The following is an 18,598-nucleotide window of genomic DNA, read 5'->3' as shown; positions in this document are numbered from 1 at the left end:
CCTATTTCAGGTGTCAACCTACTCACTGTCGACCAATAGTGGTTGACCTATTGACTGTCGACCTAGTTAGCGTCGACCCAATGAACTACGCCCTTAAAGTATACCATTCCATTCCATTAAGTTCAAAGGGGGAAATATACTAAGCTTTGGAGAGTGACAAAGTGGAGAGAGATAAAGTATCCACCATCGGCTTCTGTCATTCTTCAAACACAGCCTGTAACAGTACCAACAAATCAAATCCTACAGTACCTGTCATTTTTCAAACACAGCATGTAACATGGCAGTTAGGAGCTGATTGGCTGGTACTTTTTTCCACTGTATTACTCTACGCGCGCCACGCTATTTTATTCTCCCTCCAGGGGGGTCCTGGACCCCCACGAAGGAGAATAGATGTTGGTATGCCGGGTGTCGGGATCCCGGCGCCGGTATACTGTGCGCCGGGATCCCGACATTCGGCATACTGAAGACCACCCTGTAAGAGAAACACACCAGGATATTGGGCTTACCTGAATACCACCTATCAAAACAGGGAAGAGTAGTACCTAACCAGGGAAAACAGTATTAAAAACAAATTCCACAGTAAAGGTCCTCGCCGGCTAACACAAGAGTGCATACCAAGTACTCTAAGGAAGGACATACATACATACATACATACATACATACATACATACTGTACAATCTGTACCTGTCAGAGGTCTGCCTTTCCAGATTGTGAATAGCAGTGCTACCAAACCCGCTCGAAAACCTCAGCAACAGATCTGATGTGAAAAGAGTGCATTCCAAACACTTGTGCTAAATCAGAATTAAGGACACTATCAAACTGAAATCTAGAGACTAGAAAAGAATCAACAGGGCCATGAAATAAATTGTGGATACCGGTACATAGGGACATTACTACTGTATGCTGGAAGTTTTGCCTCCCTGTAAATGTTTTGCAATCCCAGGCCCTGATACTGTAACTCATACACCCATCCCTCTGCCACCCCCTTGGCTATCAGTATGCATAAGGGTATGGCCAGAGGACATGGAGAAATTAGTAAAAACACGGTCAGATTAACTAACGGATATAAAAAAAAGTCTATCTGCCTCCTACTTTCTTCCTCTCTCTCTTACTTTACTCCCTCTCCACCTCCCCTTTTTCTCTCTCCCTCTCAATTTCACATAATCTCTCCTACTCTTCTCCCCTCCTTCCCTTCCAACTCTCCACCTCTCTCTCTCTCTCTCGTTTTTCTCTCCTCCTTACCTACCATCCCTCCATACCTTGCTCTCCCTCTCTCCTACTCTTCTCTCCACCTCTCCCTACCTCACTCTCCCCCTTTCCCACCTATCTCTCCATCACTCCCTTTCTCATATTCTTCTCTCTTCCATTCCTATCAACTCTCCATTTCTTTCTCTCCCTCTCTCCTACTCATCTTCCCTCCCATCTGTCCATCCCTTCCTCTCCCTTATTCATACTCTTTTCTCTGACTTCCCTCTTACCTCTTCATTCCTTTCTCTCCCTCTCGCCTACTCTCCCCACCTTCCCCCCCATCTCTCCATACTTTACTCTCCATCACTCCTACTCTTCTCCCCACCTTCCCTCCCATCTCTGCCTACCTCACTCTCCCTTTCTCCTACTCCTCTCCTTCCCTCCCATCTCTGCATCCCTCCCTCTTCCTTTCTCACCCTCAATCATTCTCTTCTGCCCTCCTTCCCTTCCATCTCTCCATGCCTCCATCTCACTTTCATCCTCTGTCTCCTATTCGCCTCCCTTCCTTCCTTCCCATTATCCTATTCTTCTTCCCTCCTTCCTTTTCTCTACATCCCTCACTCTCCCTTTTGCTCCCTTTCTTGTACTGTTCTCCTCACTTCTATCCCTCCCTCTCACTTTCTGCCCTCTCATCTTGTCACCCTAGTTCTGTCAGGATTGGATTAAAGGCCACAAGGGCCTGTGACCAGTGCTTTAGTGGGTGTGGCCAGTGCCATGTGTAGCTGTAACCAGTGCCATGTGGGTGTGTACACCCCTACACTATTGGCACCAATTTCACCCTAAAGTAACACAATTTTTAATATGTATGTTTTATGGTCGACGATCAGGCTAGCTGGGCAGCAGGTCATAATCCTGCTGTCATAACAAAGGGCCTATTTTAAGTGGAGGCCTGGGGCTTTAGTTCATTCACCCTACTGTTAATATAGCCCTGAGTTTTGTTCATAGACTAGAAATATAGCGACTTTTAAATTTACATATATTGCACTGGACAACATTCTGCAGAACAGCAAAGGCAAAGCCTAAAGATAGCATTTCTGGAAGTATGCACCTCTCCTAAGTGGCCTATTTCCCATCAAAGCTCTATTTGTGTGGCATTTTGCAGTAATTTCCCCTCATATCTGGTAAATTGCAATATTAATAATTTTCCATCTTTTATATCCAGTGACGATGGGCACTGTAGAGCTCCCTCTTATGGTCACCGTTAACATAGCTCCCACAGCGAACATTCTTGTTTATGCTTTACTCGGTAATGGGAAAATAGTAGCTGACACGGAACAGTTTCAAGTCACCAAATGCTTTAATAACAAGGTAAATATATCAACATGTGTATCTTGCCTGTCTTCAGCTGTATGCACTGTTATTTTCTTAAAGCTTGATCAGAAGTCCAGACCAGCTCTTCTCTGGGCAAGAACAGTCAATGCCAATTAATAAAGGGGGTCATTCTGAGTTGATTGCTCGCTGCTGTTTTTCACAGTGCACTGATCAGGTTACTAATGCGCATGCGTATGCTCTGCAATGCGCAGGCGCGTCGCACAGGTACAAAGCAGATCGTTGCTGGGCAATGGATTTAACAAAGAATCCATTCGCACAGCCGATCGCAAGGAGATTGACAGTAAGAGGGCGTTTGTGGGTGGCAACTGACCGTTTTCAGGGAGTGTTTGGAAAAACGCAGGCGTGTCCAAGCGTTTGCATGGCGGGTTTCTGATGTCAATTCCAGGACCAAAAAGACTGAAGTGATCACAAGGGCTGAGTAAGTCCAGAGCTACTCAGAAACTGCACAAAACTCTTTCATCCCGCTCGGCTGCACACGCATTCGCACACTTGCAAAGCGAAAATACACTCCCCCCGTGTGCAGCTACTATGCGTTTGCACGGCTGCTAAAAGTATCTAGCGAGCGATCAACTCGGAATGAGGGCCATAGACATTAGAGTGGCAAGACTCGCAACTGGTTCCAGGCAGTGGTGAATTTCCCATTAGGCATGTGAGGCACCAGTGGCGTAACTACTGCCCCCGCAGCCCTCGCGGTGGCTTGGGGGCGAGGGGCTGCAGGGGCGCCGCCACTGATTTAGAGCAGATTGACATGCGGACGAGCGTCCGCATGTCAATCTGCTGTCTCCTCTCCCTCCCTGCTGTAAGGAGGGACACGGAGGGCACAGCACGCGCCTCTCCCGTGTCCCTCCTGCATCTCAGACTGGTCTAATAAAGAAAGTGCCGTTCATGAGCTCTGATTGGCTCACGAACTGGCACTTCCTTTATTAGACCCGGCGGAGATGCAGGAGGGACACGGGAGAGGCGCGCGCTGTGCCCTCCTTGTCCCTCCTTCACAGCAGCGGGGGGGGGGGGGGCACTGAGGGGACATATATGGCACTGGGGGGGCACTGAGGGGGCATATATGGCACTGGGGGGGCACTGAGGGGGCATGTATGGCACGGGGGGGCACTGAGGGGGCATCTATGGCACTGGGGGGGCACTGAGGGGGCATATATGGCACTGGGGGGGCACTGAGGGGGCATATATGGCACTGAGGGGGCATATATGGCACTGGGGGGGTACTTAGGGGGCATATATGGCACTGTATGTGTACCTGGCACATGGGGGGGGCTATATTTGGCACTGGGGGCACGTGAGCACCTGGCACTGTGGGGGAATATCTGGCCCTGGGGGCATATGTGGCACTGGGGGGGGGCTATATTTGGCACTGGGGGCATGTGAGTACCTGGCACCGTGTGAGAATATCTGGCACTGGGGACATATGTGGCACTGGGAGCACAGCCCTAGCAACAAGCACTACCCCCTAGCAACGAGCATGACACCCAGTGCATGAAACCCCTGGCAACGAGCATGACACCCAGTGCATGAAACACCTGGCAACGAGCATGACACCCTGAGCATAAAAACCCCTGGCACCGTGCATGGAACCAAGAGCATGAAACCTCTGGCAAAGAGCAGGTAATTTAAAAGTAATTAGAAGCCTTACTGTAGGACTTAATGTGTAATGGGCATTACGGTGTGTGGCATAATGTATCACGGACATTGCGGTGTGTGTCATAATGTGTCACAGGCATTACGGTGTGTGGCATACTATATCACGGGCATTGTGGTATGTGGTATAATGTCTCAGGGGCATTGCAGTGTGGAATAATGAATAACGGGCATTGCGGTATGTGTCACAGGCATTACGGTGTGTGGCATACTATATCACGGGCATTGTGGTATGTGGTATAATGTCTCAGGGGCATTGCAGTGTGGCATAGGATATAACGGGCATTGCGGTATGTGTCGCAGGCATTACGGTGTACGGTATACTATATCACGGGCATTGTGATATGTGGTATAATGTCTCAGGGTCATTGCAGTGTGTGGCATAATGTATCACGGACATTGCGGTGTGTGTCATAATGTGTCAGGCATTACGGTGTGTTGTATACTATATCACGGGCATTGTGGTATGTGGTATAATGTCTCAGGGTCATTGCAGTGTGGCATAATGTATAACGGGCATTGCGGTATGTGTCAGGCATTATTGTGTGTTGTATACTATATCACGGGCATTGTGGTATGTGGTATAATGTCTCCGGGTTATTGCAGTGTGTGTCATAATGTGTCACAGGCATTGTATGTGATATAATCTATCAGGGGCATTGCAGTGTGTAGCATAATGTATAACAGGCATTGCGATTCCTGTTGTCATGTGTCACAGGCATTACGGTGTGTGGCATAATGTGTCACAGGCATTACGGTGTGTGGCCGAAGAATTTTTTGGCTTGGGGGAGAAAAACTTCTAGTTACGCCACTGTGAGGCACATGCACACTAGGCGATACTAAAAGCGATATCACTCATTTTCCCCCCTCTGAGCGATATCATTTATAATATTGTTTAGTGTGTACACACTATATCATTAACATACCTCCCAACAAGACCCTCTCCAGGAGGGACACAATGCTCTGCTTCTGGACTTTTCTCTTAATTTATGATTGCCGGCACCTGTTTCGTACAGGTTAATGGATAAGAAAGGTGTTTCAGCACAGGTGATGGCAATCCTAAATTAAGAGGGAAGTACAGGAGCAGAGCATTGTGTCCCTCCTGGAGAGGGTCATGTTGGGAGGTATGCATTAACAATGTGCGCTCCCGCTGGTCATTAACGATATAGCCATCATCTGTGCATGCAGCTCAGTTTGGACTATATCATCCAAAATTGCATATTCGGGCTGGTGGCGGGATGACATCACTGAATGATATTGTTAGCGATATCGTTGTGTGTACGGACTATGGTCCTAATTCAGAGTTCATCGCAGCAGCACATTTGTTAGCAGTTGGGCAAAACCATGTGCACTGTAGGGGGGGGGGGGGGGCAGATATAACATGTGCAGAGAGAGTTAGATTTGGGTGGGGTGTGTTCAAACTGAAATCTAAATTGCAGTGTAAAAATAAAGCAGACAATATTTACCCTGCACAGAAACAAAATAACCCACCCAAATCTAACTCTCTCTGCAAATGTTACATCTGCCCCCCCTGCAGTGCACATGGTTTTGCCCAACTGCTAACAAATTTGCTGCTACAATCAACTCTGAATTACCCCCTATATCGTTTGCCGGCAGTCCAAGGTAAAACACTGGCGATATCACTCATGGAGCGTATCAACTAGTGTGTATGCGTTTTAACAGATTTGCTTTGCTCGGAATACTTGAATTATTGTCTTTTATTTATAAAGCTCCATCATATTACACAGTTCTGTATTTTGAAGAATGATACAAAGAAATAACATATAGAGGCTGATTCTGAGGCTCACATATCGCTGTTTACGGAATGTAATGGAGAGTTTTTGCATACAGCATCCTTGCACCGGACCTGTGTGTACATGGAAGGGATGCCTGATTGTGATGGCTATGTCATACTCAGCCTAGGGCTGGTGCTAGTACAGACACTAATAATGATGGAGGCAGTGGGTGGAGTTACATCAATGGGTGGCACTGATTACCACTTGGACATGCACGATCCCCCACATTAGCTGAATGGATACTTGCATTCAGGGGTGCTGACAGCAGTGTAGGGCCCAGGTAATGGGGAGGGGGGTGTCCAATGCAGGGATGTGTGGACAGCCCCCTCTTTATGAAATGTTAAAAATATTAACGGTCACACATGCTGGCATGGAGGCAGATGGGCATGGGTGGCTCTATGTTTGCACACGCACATCACGCAGCAAGCAGGGAGACAGAGGAATGACTGCTGCAGCAGCTGCCTCTCTCCCCAACACAACACACCGCAGCTTGTCTGCTGGGCTGGGGAGAGAGGCTGCTTCTGCAGCGGTAACACTTCTCCCTCCCCGCTCCTAGTGCCTCTGCCTACAATGGGGAGTTGGACAGCGGGAATCGCCCCTGGCCCTTCCAACAGGCCTGGGCCCGAGTAAAGAGCACCCCCTCCCGTCATCACTGCTTACATTAGCATAAAGTGGTAGAACAGGATCTGGCAGCTGCCCGCAGCTACAGACTCTTTGTGTGACTCAGAATCAGTCTCATTATAACATGAAGCAGAAGGTAAAATGGCCCTGTCCAATGAGCTTACAATCTAAGAGATGTGGGGAACAATAAATAATAACAGTAGGTTAAAGTATTGATTTATTGATAGAGACAATGTATTTCCAGGTGACTCTGAACTTTTCTAAGCATGAAGCTTCGCCAGGGTCGAACGTTACCTTGCATGTAAATGCATATCCTGGGTCTCTGTGCTCAGTCAGGGCGGTGGATGAAGGTGTCCTGTTCATGAGACCAGAAGCGGAAATCTCCAGTGAAGCTGTAAGTTTTAATGACATGTACAGTGCACAACGTCATAATTTGTCATAGTAAGGATGTACATACAGATGCATCCTCATACATCCAGCCTCAATACGCCATGCAGCATGAGATGCCTGGCGCGAGTGATCTGCCATTTCCTGTGCAATTCTGCTAGTGTCAGGGGTCTTTCTATGCCGAAAACGTGTCTTAGTTGTAACACACTGCTGCTAGGATTCACAATGGGACTCTTCTGATTAATTTTATATGCAATACTTGTATATTGTGTGTGACGGAGTCTGTATATGGAGCACAACAAAACTTGGTGTGAAAAAAAAAATCTGCAGCTGCTGCATTGTAGCACTTCATATACAGATTCAGAGACTCAGTCACACACAATATACAAAGTAATCAGCAGTTTCCAGGTGCATCCGTGCTGCATCGTATTGCGCCTAAGACACATTTTCAGCAAAAAAGACGTTCAATGCTAGCAGTGTGTCATGGTCCTTGCACATGGAGAGGGGCTGTTTGACATGACTGCAGCAATGATGTACAAGAACACATCTGCATATATGTTTAGAGACAAGAAACCAGCAACACAGAAGAGGAGGTAGATACGTTTTTTTATTAGCCCATATGCAGCAAACACAGATCCAAATCCAACAACTGTTGATTTGGATCTGCACACATGGGGCTTGATTCATGTTTGTAAGTAAAGCAAACCATGTTGCCATACATCATATGTATTCCGCAAATACAGTTATATTTTTTGTGCAGGGTAAATACTTTAGATGTTTTAATTTCATGTTTTGGTTCTAATTTTGCAAAACCACCCTCATGTGTTTTGGTTTTAGATCTGTATTTAACAAAAACAAATAATGTAATGTAGTCCTGTTGTTATTGCTACAGTATTATTAAGCTCAATAACCTCAATTTCCAGTCAATGTTGACTACCTCACAGCTCATAACATTGTATTAATCAATATTAGCCCAAGGCTGCTGCAAGCTGGCTACTAAGCGACAAAGCAGCGGTACATCTGTGAAACATTGCCACACAGCAGTATTAGCCCAAGGCTGCTGCAAGCTGGCTACTAAGCGACAAAGCAGCGGTACATCTGTGAAACATTGCCACACAGCAGTGGCAGAAAAGGAATGATGGAATTGTACTTGTGCCTTCCCACCCACCCTTATGTTGGATACTAAAAAGGACATGCCCAGTTTAACAAACCAAGCACTTAAGCAACAGGAACTGCAGCTTTTTTGGCTGAAGGGCTTGGTTTGTTTGAGCTTGCACAAAACAAGCTACTAATGGACTTAATGGGCTTACAGTAAGTATTGTTTCATTAATGATCTCTTCTCTACAGTGGGTATATGTCATTATCATCCTCATCTTCATTCACATCAGTAATAACATCATCATCACTCAATATTAACTCATCCCTGCTGAATCCCACTATTACAGAAGTAAATGTACTTTGATACAATTGGGGGGAAAGGACTTGCTCTTTGAGTTTGTAGCTCATTTTTATAATTTTTTTCTACATTTTGAGGAAGCAGTCTCCTATGCCAATCACTCACAATGTTCCTGGCTGTGCTGAAAACGCTTTCTGAGTACACACTGGAGGGTGGGCAGCTTAAGTAACGCATAGTTAGTTTATACAAGGGCCTACAACTTGCCTTTTTTTCCTTCCAGTAGCCAAAGGGAATGCCTGACATACTCATTAGTACACTGTCATTAAAATAATCCTCCACCATTCTATGGATGGTAACCGTATCAGATTGAGTCAATACAGAGGTTTCACTAATGTTGGGCAATTCTTTAAGACCTGATCAGATGTCAAAATGTTATGTCATTATGGTGTGCTGAGTGTACTCATCCTCATCACCAGTGGGTCTCTGGGAAAGGTTCGCTTTTTCCTGGCAGCAGTCATAGCACCAGTAGTTAGTTGCTGCTCCAGTGTTAAGGTCGACACTCATTAGGTCAACCACTAATGGTCAACATTGACATGGTCGACATGTACGAATGGTCGACACATGAAACTGGTCAACACATGGGAGGTCGACACATGAAAAGGTCGAAATGCCTTTTTTTTTTTAAAAAAATTAGATTTTTAACTTTTTCATACTTTACCTTCCACGTGGACTATGATTGGGAACAGTAACCTGTGCCGAGTGCAGTGGTAGCAGAGCAAGGCACCTTGCCCGCAGCATGGCGAGCGGTACACTAATTGGGGTTCCTGGTCATGTTACGGAAAAAATTACACCAAAACAGTCCAAACATCCATGTCGACCTTTTCACGTGTCAACCTTTCCACGTGTTGACCTTTTCATGTGTCGACCATTTGTACATGTCGACCGTGTCAATGTCGACCATTAGTGGTCGACCTAATTAGTGTCAACCTTAACATTGTCGACCATTCATACCCTAACTATCGACTGATTGTGATCCATGTTGACTCACAGCGTAAATAAAACTTATGACTGCGTTTTGTGAGATGGGGGTGGCAGGATGGGTGGGTGCGTGCTTGCGCCCACACCCATTAAAGGGGCACCCGTACAAGGATTGTGATCTCACAGGGTGTGCCATCCTTTGCAAGCCTCATCCTTTATTTTTGCTTGCTCGTTGGAAACAGATAGCAGCAATGTCCAGATACTGGCACACTTGCTGGTTATACAAAAAGACCAGTATCAAACATGTAGCAACTGTACATTCTCTTCACTATTCAGTGTGTTTCCTGGTGTCTGTTACTCCCGGCAACTGCATGCCCTTTATTTTATATTGTGGGAGCTGTCTGATGTGTCCGAAAGTCACCCTGTACTGATGTTTCATATAGAAATAGCACAATACAACTATCTGTCCATGTTACAGTACTGGATGCCAGGGGAATTTTACAGCATGGACTGACTAGGAAATAAAGTGTGGGGACAACACTGCCCATGTTATGTCCCTGCAGACACTTGGGGTTTGCACAGGGATAAGGGACACACGGGATGGCAGGGTTCCCCTCCCCCATGTGCATAAGCAGTATAGATGATGTCAGATTTATGTGAAGCAGTCTTCAAAAATACACATGTGGTATCATAAGGAGCCATCCAGTGAAAACCTTATACTGTATAGTCAGTGAAAATGTCACATGTCCAGGAATTGCAGTTACCAGGCTTCTGCTGTCTTACATCTCACAAGTCAGGGGCATTCAAGCATGTCGGAGGGAGTTTAACGAACTTTAAGGGACAGTGTGCATTATATTTGACACATATAAACAGCAGTGTATACAAGTACTGATTGAATACATTTGGAAAGTAACAGTTAGTTTGCAGACTGTCCCTCCCAGCATGAAATACTGCAGGGACATGCTTGGATGCCCCTAGACATGCTTGGATGCCCTAGGAAAATGCTTGGATGCCCTATAGCTAAGGCCGGCTCTGAGGAGGAGCTTTGGGGGCTGTGTACACCAGTATGAAAAATAATATGTATAACGCTGCCCTGTATGGAGGAACACTTGGATGTGTGCATGCATCACTAAACAAGAATCTAATGCTGCCCTGGCAGCCTAGTGTGCTCTCCTTCCGGCATCCACTGTGAAATGGTGCCCAAATCATTGCAGGAGAGACTTATATAGAAGCCAAAACATGCAAGATTTGACGCTGGGAAGATGACGTTTTGCCTTGTTTTGGACTCTGAGCCGGATGGGAAAACCTGAGCCAGCTCTCGGATTCCCTTGGAAAGCAGAAGTTAGGGTGGGCTCAGTTTATAGGAAACCGAGCCTGCACATCCTTAGTAAATACTGGCTACATTTGCATGTAGTCCACAAATGTAAGACCGCTTTATTTTTATGCTGCAATTTAGATTTCAGTTTGAGCACACCCCACCTAAATCTAAATCTCTCTGCAAATTATATACCTGCCCCACCTGCAGTGCAATATGGTTTTGGCTAGCTGTGTGCTTTTTTGTTTTTACTTACACCAGTTTGATCCTGGCCAGGTTTTAGATGATTAGGGTCCCAGTGGGACTTCTCGTTGGTCTATGCTGGTCAGAACTTTGTTCTGAGCCTGCCTTTGGATAGATTTGGAAGAAAGCTTCACAAAGTGGAATCACTGCATCCCAGAAGACCTACTAGAGGGTTGGGGTTGGTCGGACCTCTCAGTAGAATGTGCCGGTCAGAACTGTAACCCAGGGAACCTGTTCTGGGCTTTCCACTGGATGGATTTTGAATAAATCTTCAGAAAGTAGTAACATTGGATCTCAGAAGACTTACTAGGGGGTTGGAGTCCCAGTCGGAGCACCCATTTGTGAACTTTGACCCAGGAAGCCTGCCACTGGATGGATTTGGATGTAAATGTCACAGAGTGGTAATATTGGATCCCAGAAGACATACTAGGGTGATGGGGTCCCAGTCAGACCACCCGTTGGTGTACACTGGGCAGAAGTTTGACACAGGGAGCCAGTTCTGGGCTTTCCACTGGATAGATTTGTATGAAAACTTTAATGAACTGTAATAACTGACAGCTATAACCATAATTCAATGACCTGAAATAACTATAAATCAATAAATTAAAATAACTGACAGAAATGGAGATGGGAAGACAAAAATGTTGTGTACCTAAAAGCCTTCTAATAGCAACATTGATAACAGAAGGTAAACCTTTACTGTATAGTTAAATGTAATGATACTTTTGGAACATAATATCCGTATTGTTCTATCCGTATTAAAACATAGAAACATAGAAACATAGAATTTGACGGCAGATAAGAACCACTTGGCCCATCTAGTCTGCCCCTTTTTTATTTTATCCTTTAGGCAATCTCAACCCTTTTTTAATCTTGATTCTTTGTAAGGATATTCATATGCCTGTCCCAAGCATGTTTAAATTGCCCTACAGTCTTAGCCTCTACCACCTCTGATGGGAGGCTATTCCACTTATCCACTACCCTTTCTGTGAAGTAGTTTTTCCTTAAATTTCCCCTGAACCTCCACCCCTCCAGTCTCAATGTATGCCCTCGAGTTCTAATACTTCTTTTCCTTTGAAGAATGTTTCCCTCCTGAACTTTGTTAAGACCCTTTATATATTTGAAAGTTTCTATCATGTCTCCCCTTTCCCTTCTCTCCTCCAAACTATACATGTTAAGATCTTTTAGCCTTTCCGGGTAAGTTTTGTGATGTAGGCCATGCACCATTTTAGTTGCCCTTCTTTGTACACTCTCTAATGTATTTATATCCTTCTGGAGATAGGGTCTCCAGAACTGGACACAGTATTCCAGATGGGGCCTTACCAATGACCTATACAGTGGCATTATCACTTCTTTTTTCCTGCTACTGATTCCTCTCCCTATGCAACCAAGCATCTGACTTGCCTTTCTCATTGCTTTGTTGCATTGCTTTCCTGCCTTCAAGTCACTTGAAATAGTGACTCCTAAATCTCTTTCCTCCTCAGTAGTTTCCATTATAGTACCCTTGATACTATACTTAGCCTTTGGGTTTTTGAGACCCAAGTGCATGATTTAGCATTTTTTAGCATTAAACTGTAGTTGCCACGTTCTTGACCATTTCTCAAGCCTACCTAGGTCATCAATCATTTGTTTGACCCCTCCCGGTGTGTCTACCCTGTTGCATATCTTTGTATCATCTGCAAAAAGGCATATCTTCCCTTCAATACCATCTGCAATGTCACCAACAAAGATATTAAAGAGAACTGGACCAAGTACAGATCCCTGGGGTACTCCACTGGTAACATTTCCCTCCATAGATTGCACTCCATTAACTACAACTGTCTGTTTCCTATCCTGCAACCAGGTTCTTATCCATTTCACTAATTTATAATCCACCCCCAGGCTTTCAAGTTTATTTAGCAGTCTGTGATGTGGGACAGTGTCAAATGCCTTACTAAAGTCTAGATATGCTACATCTACAGCTCCCCCTTGATCTATTATTTTCATCACAGAGTCAAAAAAGTCAATAAGATTTGTTTGGCATGATCTCCCACCAGTAAATCCATGCTGTTTTGGATCCTGTAAGTTGTTTGATTTAAGATATTCCACTACTCTTTCTTTTAATAGTTTTTCCATTACTTTCCCTACTACTGATGTAAGGCTTACTGGTCTGTAGTTACTTGCTTCTTCCTTGCTTCCACTTTTGTGCAGTGGAACTACATTTGCTCTTTTCCAGTCCTCTGGAATATCACCTGTATTTAGTGACTGGTTAAATAATTCTGTTAAAGGTGTAACCAGGACATCTTTTAGCTCTTTGAGTATCCTTGGGTGAATCCCATCTGGTCCCATTGATTTATCCACTTTTAGTTTTGAAAGTTCTGTTAGGACCTTCTCCTCTGTAAATGTATTTTCATCTACCTTATTTTTATGAATGTCCTTGCAATTTAACTGTGGCCCCATCCCTTCTTCTGTAGTAAATACTGAGCAAAAATAATTATTTAGGTGATCTGCTATTGCCTTGTCTCCCTCCACCAAATGCCCACTCTCTGTCTTAAGTCTTATTATTCCTCCATTTGATTTTCTCCTTTCACTTATATACTTAAAAAAAGTTTTGCCCCCTTTATCTACTGACTGGGCCATTTTCTCCTCAGCTTCTGCCTTTGCACGTCTGATCACTTTCTTAGCATCCTTCCGTCTGTCCAGATACTCCTCTTTGTCGTTATTATTTTGAGTCTGTTTGTATTTCCTAAAAGCCATCTTTTTTGCTTTCACACTAGTTGATACTACTTTTGTGAACCACACTGGCTTCCTTTTCCTGGTGCTTTTCCTAACCATTTTGATACAAAGGTCTGTTACACTTAGTAATGCACTTTTAATTTTTTTCCACCTCTCCTGCACCCCTTCCAAGTTCCTCCAGTCTGCCAATGAATCACTTAAACATCTCCCCATTTTAGCAAAGTCTGCATTTCTAAAATCCAACACCTTTGTTTTTGTGTGAGAGGAGTTGGATCCTGTCTTTATACTAAACCATACTGCTTGATGATCACTGGATCCCAGGTGCTCACCCACATATATATCAGATATCCTTTCACCATTTGTAAGAATTAGATCTAATATTGAGTCTTTGCGAGTGGGCTCCCTCACCAATTGCTTGAGAGATGCTCCCTGTAAGGAATGTAGAAATTTGCCACTTGTAGCTGAACTTGCAAAAGACCCCTCCCAATTTACATCAGGTAAATTAAAGTCTCCCATGATTATGACTTCTCCCTTAAAAGCCATTTTAGAGATGTCCAACAATAGGTTCCTGTCCAAATCCTGCCCCTGGCCTGGTGGTCTATAGATCACCCCAATGCGAATAATGTCCTTCTTCCCAGTTTCTATGGTGACCCAAAGGGCCTCAGTTTTGGCTTCAATATTTTGTATTAAAGTGGCATTTATGCTTTTTTTCACATACATTGCTACCCCTCCTCCTATTCTTCCTATTCTATCTTTCCTAAATAAATTGTATCCTGGTATAGTTAAGTCCCAGTCATGATTCTCATTGCACCAAGACTCTGTAATTGCCACAAAATCCAGGTTATCCCTTGTCATTATCGCAATTAGCTCTGGAATTTTGTCTCCTAAGCTCCTAGCATTTGCAGACATAGCTTTAAAAAATGTTTCTGTGCATTTGTTAGTAGTAGCCATGTCCAGAGCGTACAAAATAAATGACAAGTTTAAAGTTGAAATTACCTGTTTGGGGATGTTGCTCAGTATTTGTTTTCTTTTACTAATCAGTAATCATACTCTGTCCTTTACACCATGACTATACCTTACTAAATATAAAGACATAGTACACCTGACCACAATGGGTTAATGTTCAAAAGAGGTAATCACCAGTTAGTATGCAATACTAAACTGTTTCACTGAGCAACTTCCCCACACATGCAATGACCTTTTCAAGAAATCATTACATAAAGAAACATACATAAGTTTGCATAAGAGAGAACTGTAGTGAGCAGATTGGGGATGCCTTTTCCTAGGTTGTGTAAAAACGGATGATATGCATAAGATGAATTACATACTTTTGAGCATTAAGGCAGTCCTTTTGTGGTAGTGTTGGTGTGTTGATGTTTTCCTTCTGGTTTTCTTCGGTTTAACGCAGGTATAACGCTATTTTTATAATAACACTTTTATGTCAGCACTTCTATGAAAGCACTGCCAGCCGACGTCTATCCAGCCGTATACTAGACTTCAAATAGGAACAATATCCATGTGAATGCAATGATTGCAAACTCCACCCAAGACCATCCCCCTTTAAACTAAGGCCATAAATTAGCTTAGAAAAACAGACATTACATGCCAATAAGGCAGCCAACTATATCTCTACAAAGAGAAAAACATACAAGAAAAAAAAACAAAAAAACCCATATTCAATATACCTAGACTATTCAACATGAAATTCATTTGACATAATCAGCAAATGCAGTACAACTTGCTGGGATGTGTAGTTCAACGAATCATACCTAGACTATTCAACATGAAATTCATTTGACATAATCAGCAAATGCAGTACAACTTGTTGGGATGTGTAGTTCAACGAATCATACCTAGACTATTCAACATGCCCTAAGGCAGTAACAGATTTTTTCTCTATTTGCATTATGGACATAATTCAAACAACTACATTGTAAATGCTCTGCTCTGTGCTCATTAGCAATAATGCTCTGTCCTATTACTTTACTGAAGCCCTCTGGAGAGTGCACACGTGTAGCGGGCGAACTGCGTGTCTGCACCCCGGGAGGCCCAGTGAGATACTAAAAGCATCTCAGGGTTGCGATCACCTCTGCCTGACTGACAGGCAGAGGCAGTCACGGGGGGTGGGAGGGGGTGTGCCAACAGCGTTAGAATTCTGTTGGTGGGGGTGTGGTTCGGACAGCGCAGGTATGTCCGGACCGTTGCAGGGGTGGCTCGTGGTGACTGTGATGTCACAAGCAGCTGCTGAGACGCGGCTGGTGGCCGCCTGCCAGTGCAGCTAGGCTGCGCAGGCAAAGAGCTACTTGGTGGGTACAAAAGCATGGCCGCTGTACGATGCTTTTGCACCCATGCGGGGTGGGGTTGGGTGCAGGGCCTGACATGCGGGGCAGACTAGCCCTTTTCTGGGCATCCCCCCGCATGTCTGAGTAACTGATTGTAGATGTGCTAAATTTAAGTCTGAATCACCCCTTGAGTTTGTTTCGTGCAGTAATTAGGTGAGTCGTAGTGTGTTAAAAATAAATAAAACTTGTGTGTTTTGGTCCAGACACTGTGTTAAAAATAACGTGGGTTTGTATACAGTAGTATGCGTCGTATACAGTAGTATCCTGACTGACACTGCTGTGCCGCAATATTTTATAGATGTGCTATATTCTAAAAAGTAACTGCTGTGTGTTGGTGCCGCTGCTCTGTCACTTCATTTAGCCAGTCCGCCTTTGGCCTATATTGTTGAGCAATATTGTGATCTGTGGAAATTAATGTTATTAAGGTTAATATTATTGTAGAAAAAAAAAAAACCTAAATTTTGTGATTTTAGCTGTTTTTATAATAAAATAAAAATACAGATCCAAAACCGAAACATGTGAGTGTGGTTTAGGTAAAAGCAAAACTATAACTCGAGGTTAATACAGATACAAAACCAAAAGCAAAACTAAAACACAGGGGTCGCCACACATCTCTAGTTCAAATATAAAGCCTGTCCCATTATTATAATCCGCTCATCCATTAGCCAACCAAGGTTGATACCTGGGACTAAGGTGGAGATTTATCAAACCTTATAAAGGGAACAAGTAGAGGTGTTGCCTACAGAAACCAATCAGATTCTAGTTATTATTTATCAGGAATACATAGGAAATCCTGGCAGCCGGGATACCGCCAGCCACATGACTGACAGCGGCATCCCAACTGTGCAGATGCTGACATCAGACGGGGTAGTTAATTCTACAAGTCCCCTACCCTACCCTTACTCCTTGGGGGGTGGCAGCTAAGGCTAACCCTCAGGGAATGGTTGCAAGGGCTAACCATCCCCCCTAGTGCATAACCCTCCCCGGGCCCTAACCCTGAAACCGGATACTCACCTTTAACATCCTGGCTGTTGGTGATCCTGTGCGCCGGCTCCAGAGTGGTGTCGGGATTCCAGCATCGGTCACATGATCTTTGGCATCCTGACAGCCGGGATGCTAAACGCATCCCATTTATCAAGTACAAAATGATAGAATTTATTTGCTGCTACGGGCAGCACCGCATTTTCTTTCCTTTAAAAGGTTTGATACATCTCCCTGTTAGTAGGCACCGAGGGCCCCTGATAACACAATATACCTAGGGCCCCATGGGTTGTTATTCTTACCCTGCCCACTCATAACTGTGACTCTCCATCTACTCTGATTTCTCTGCATTTCCATACTAGGCATATCATTTTCTGTTACAAAGAAATCAGCATGGGTACCCATATCGTGTATGGGAGGATGATGCCATCTGCTGGAATCCAGGGATATTCCCTTTCTATAAGGGTGGAAAACAGTCCTTGGACTGGTCAACTCCAACAGATCCTGATGTGTTCACTCTTATTAAGGTATAAACTAAAATGTATGGAAAGATTGAACGAGTGCACAATGGGCCTAATTCAGACCGTATTGTAGACGTGCTAAATTTAGCACATCTATGATCAGTCTTTAGTCATGTGGGGGGACGCCCAGCACAGGCCCGATTCCCCCACAGAAGCACAGCGGCGATGTTTTTGTACTGGAAGAGTAGCTCCCAGCCAGTGCAGCTCCTGTGCGCTGGCAGGGGGCTACTCGTCGCTGCCTGGGTTGCAGTGACTGTGTGTCATGTCATGCAGCTGCTATGGCCCACCCCCCCAATGGTCCAGGCACGTCTGAGTTGGCAGGACCACGCCCCCTAAATGGCGGACAAACACCACCGGCCCGCCCCCTCCTGCCCAGCGACTGCCTGTCAATCAGGCAGAGGCAATTGCAGGGATAAGACAGCCATCGGCTGTCTGGCATGTGCCGGCGCACTGCGGCGCCGGAGCATGCACAGTTCAGACCTGATCGCTGCTATGCAAAAATGCACAGCAGCGATCAGGTCTGAATTAGCCCCAGTGTCTTATAAGGAACAAAAAAATATATAACATCTGTATTATTATCATGTTCATTCTTTTGCGCACCATGCACAGGCCACACCCTGTTGTTAATTTCAGTTTATTAAAACATAACATACAGTTCAAACAATCTTTATTACACTCATAATAAGCAGAACATAGAATGATAGCTGAAAAGTGTTAAGTATGTGTCAGGACTGGTGCAGAATCCAGAATTTGGGATATGGTAACAAGTGGTTGACGTTACCCAGAATAGAGGCGCGGAGTCTAACATGCCGGGAGGTTTTCACCAGGGTACCCTGCAAGGGGATATGCACTTTGCGGCTCCCGACGTGCAGTTCGCGGCCCCCTGTCTGGGTCACTTGATACCTGAACTGGTCTAGAGTTATGGCAGAGGTGTTGTATGATAGCCCAGATGTATACAGCAAACCAAAGGGGTACACAGGAAGAAACGGGAACTGTAGAAGGTGGCAGGGTGCACATGGCCAGATGGCACACTGAGGCCATGGAGATGGAACTACAGCAGGAACACTAGGAG

The 18,598-nt window shown here is 44.7% G+C and overlaps 1 pseudogene; it reads left to right on the top strand.

Annotated features, from left to right (window-relative positions):
* LOC135057409 (alpha-2-macroglobulin-like protein 1) overlaps nt 1-18,598 on the top strand; it is a 200,749-nt pseudogene that overhangs the window by 53,214 nt on the left and 128,937 nt on the right.

Source organism: Pseudophryne corroboree, chromosome 3 (assembly GCF_028390025.1).
Source record: "Pseudophryne corroboree isolate aPseCor3 chromosome 3, aPseCor3.hap2, whole genome shotgun sequence".
Taxonomy (NCBI): Eukaryota; Metazoa; Chordata; class Amphibia; order Anura; family Myobatrachidae; genus Pseudophryne; species Pseudophryne corroboree.
Note: the sequence above shows the minus strand (reverse complement) of the source record. Positions and strands in the feature narration are given on the sequence as shown.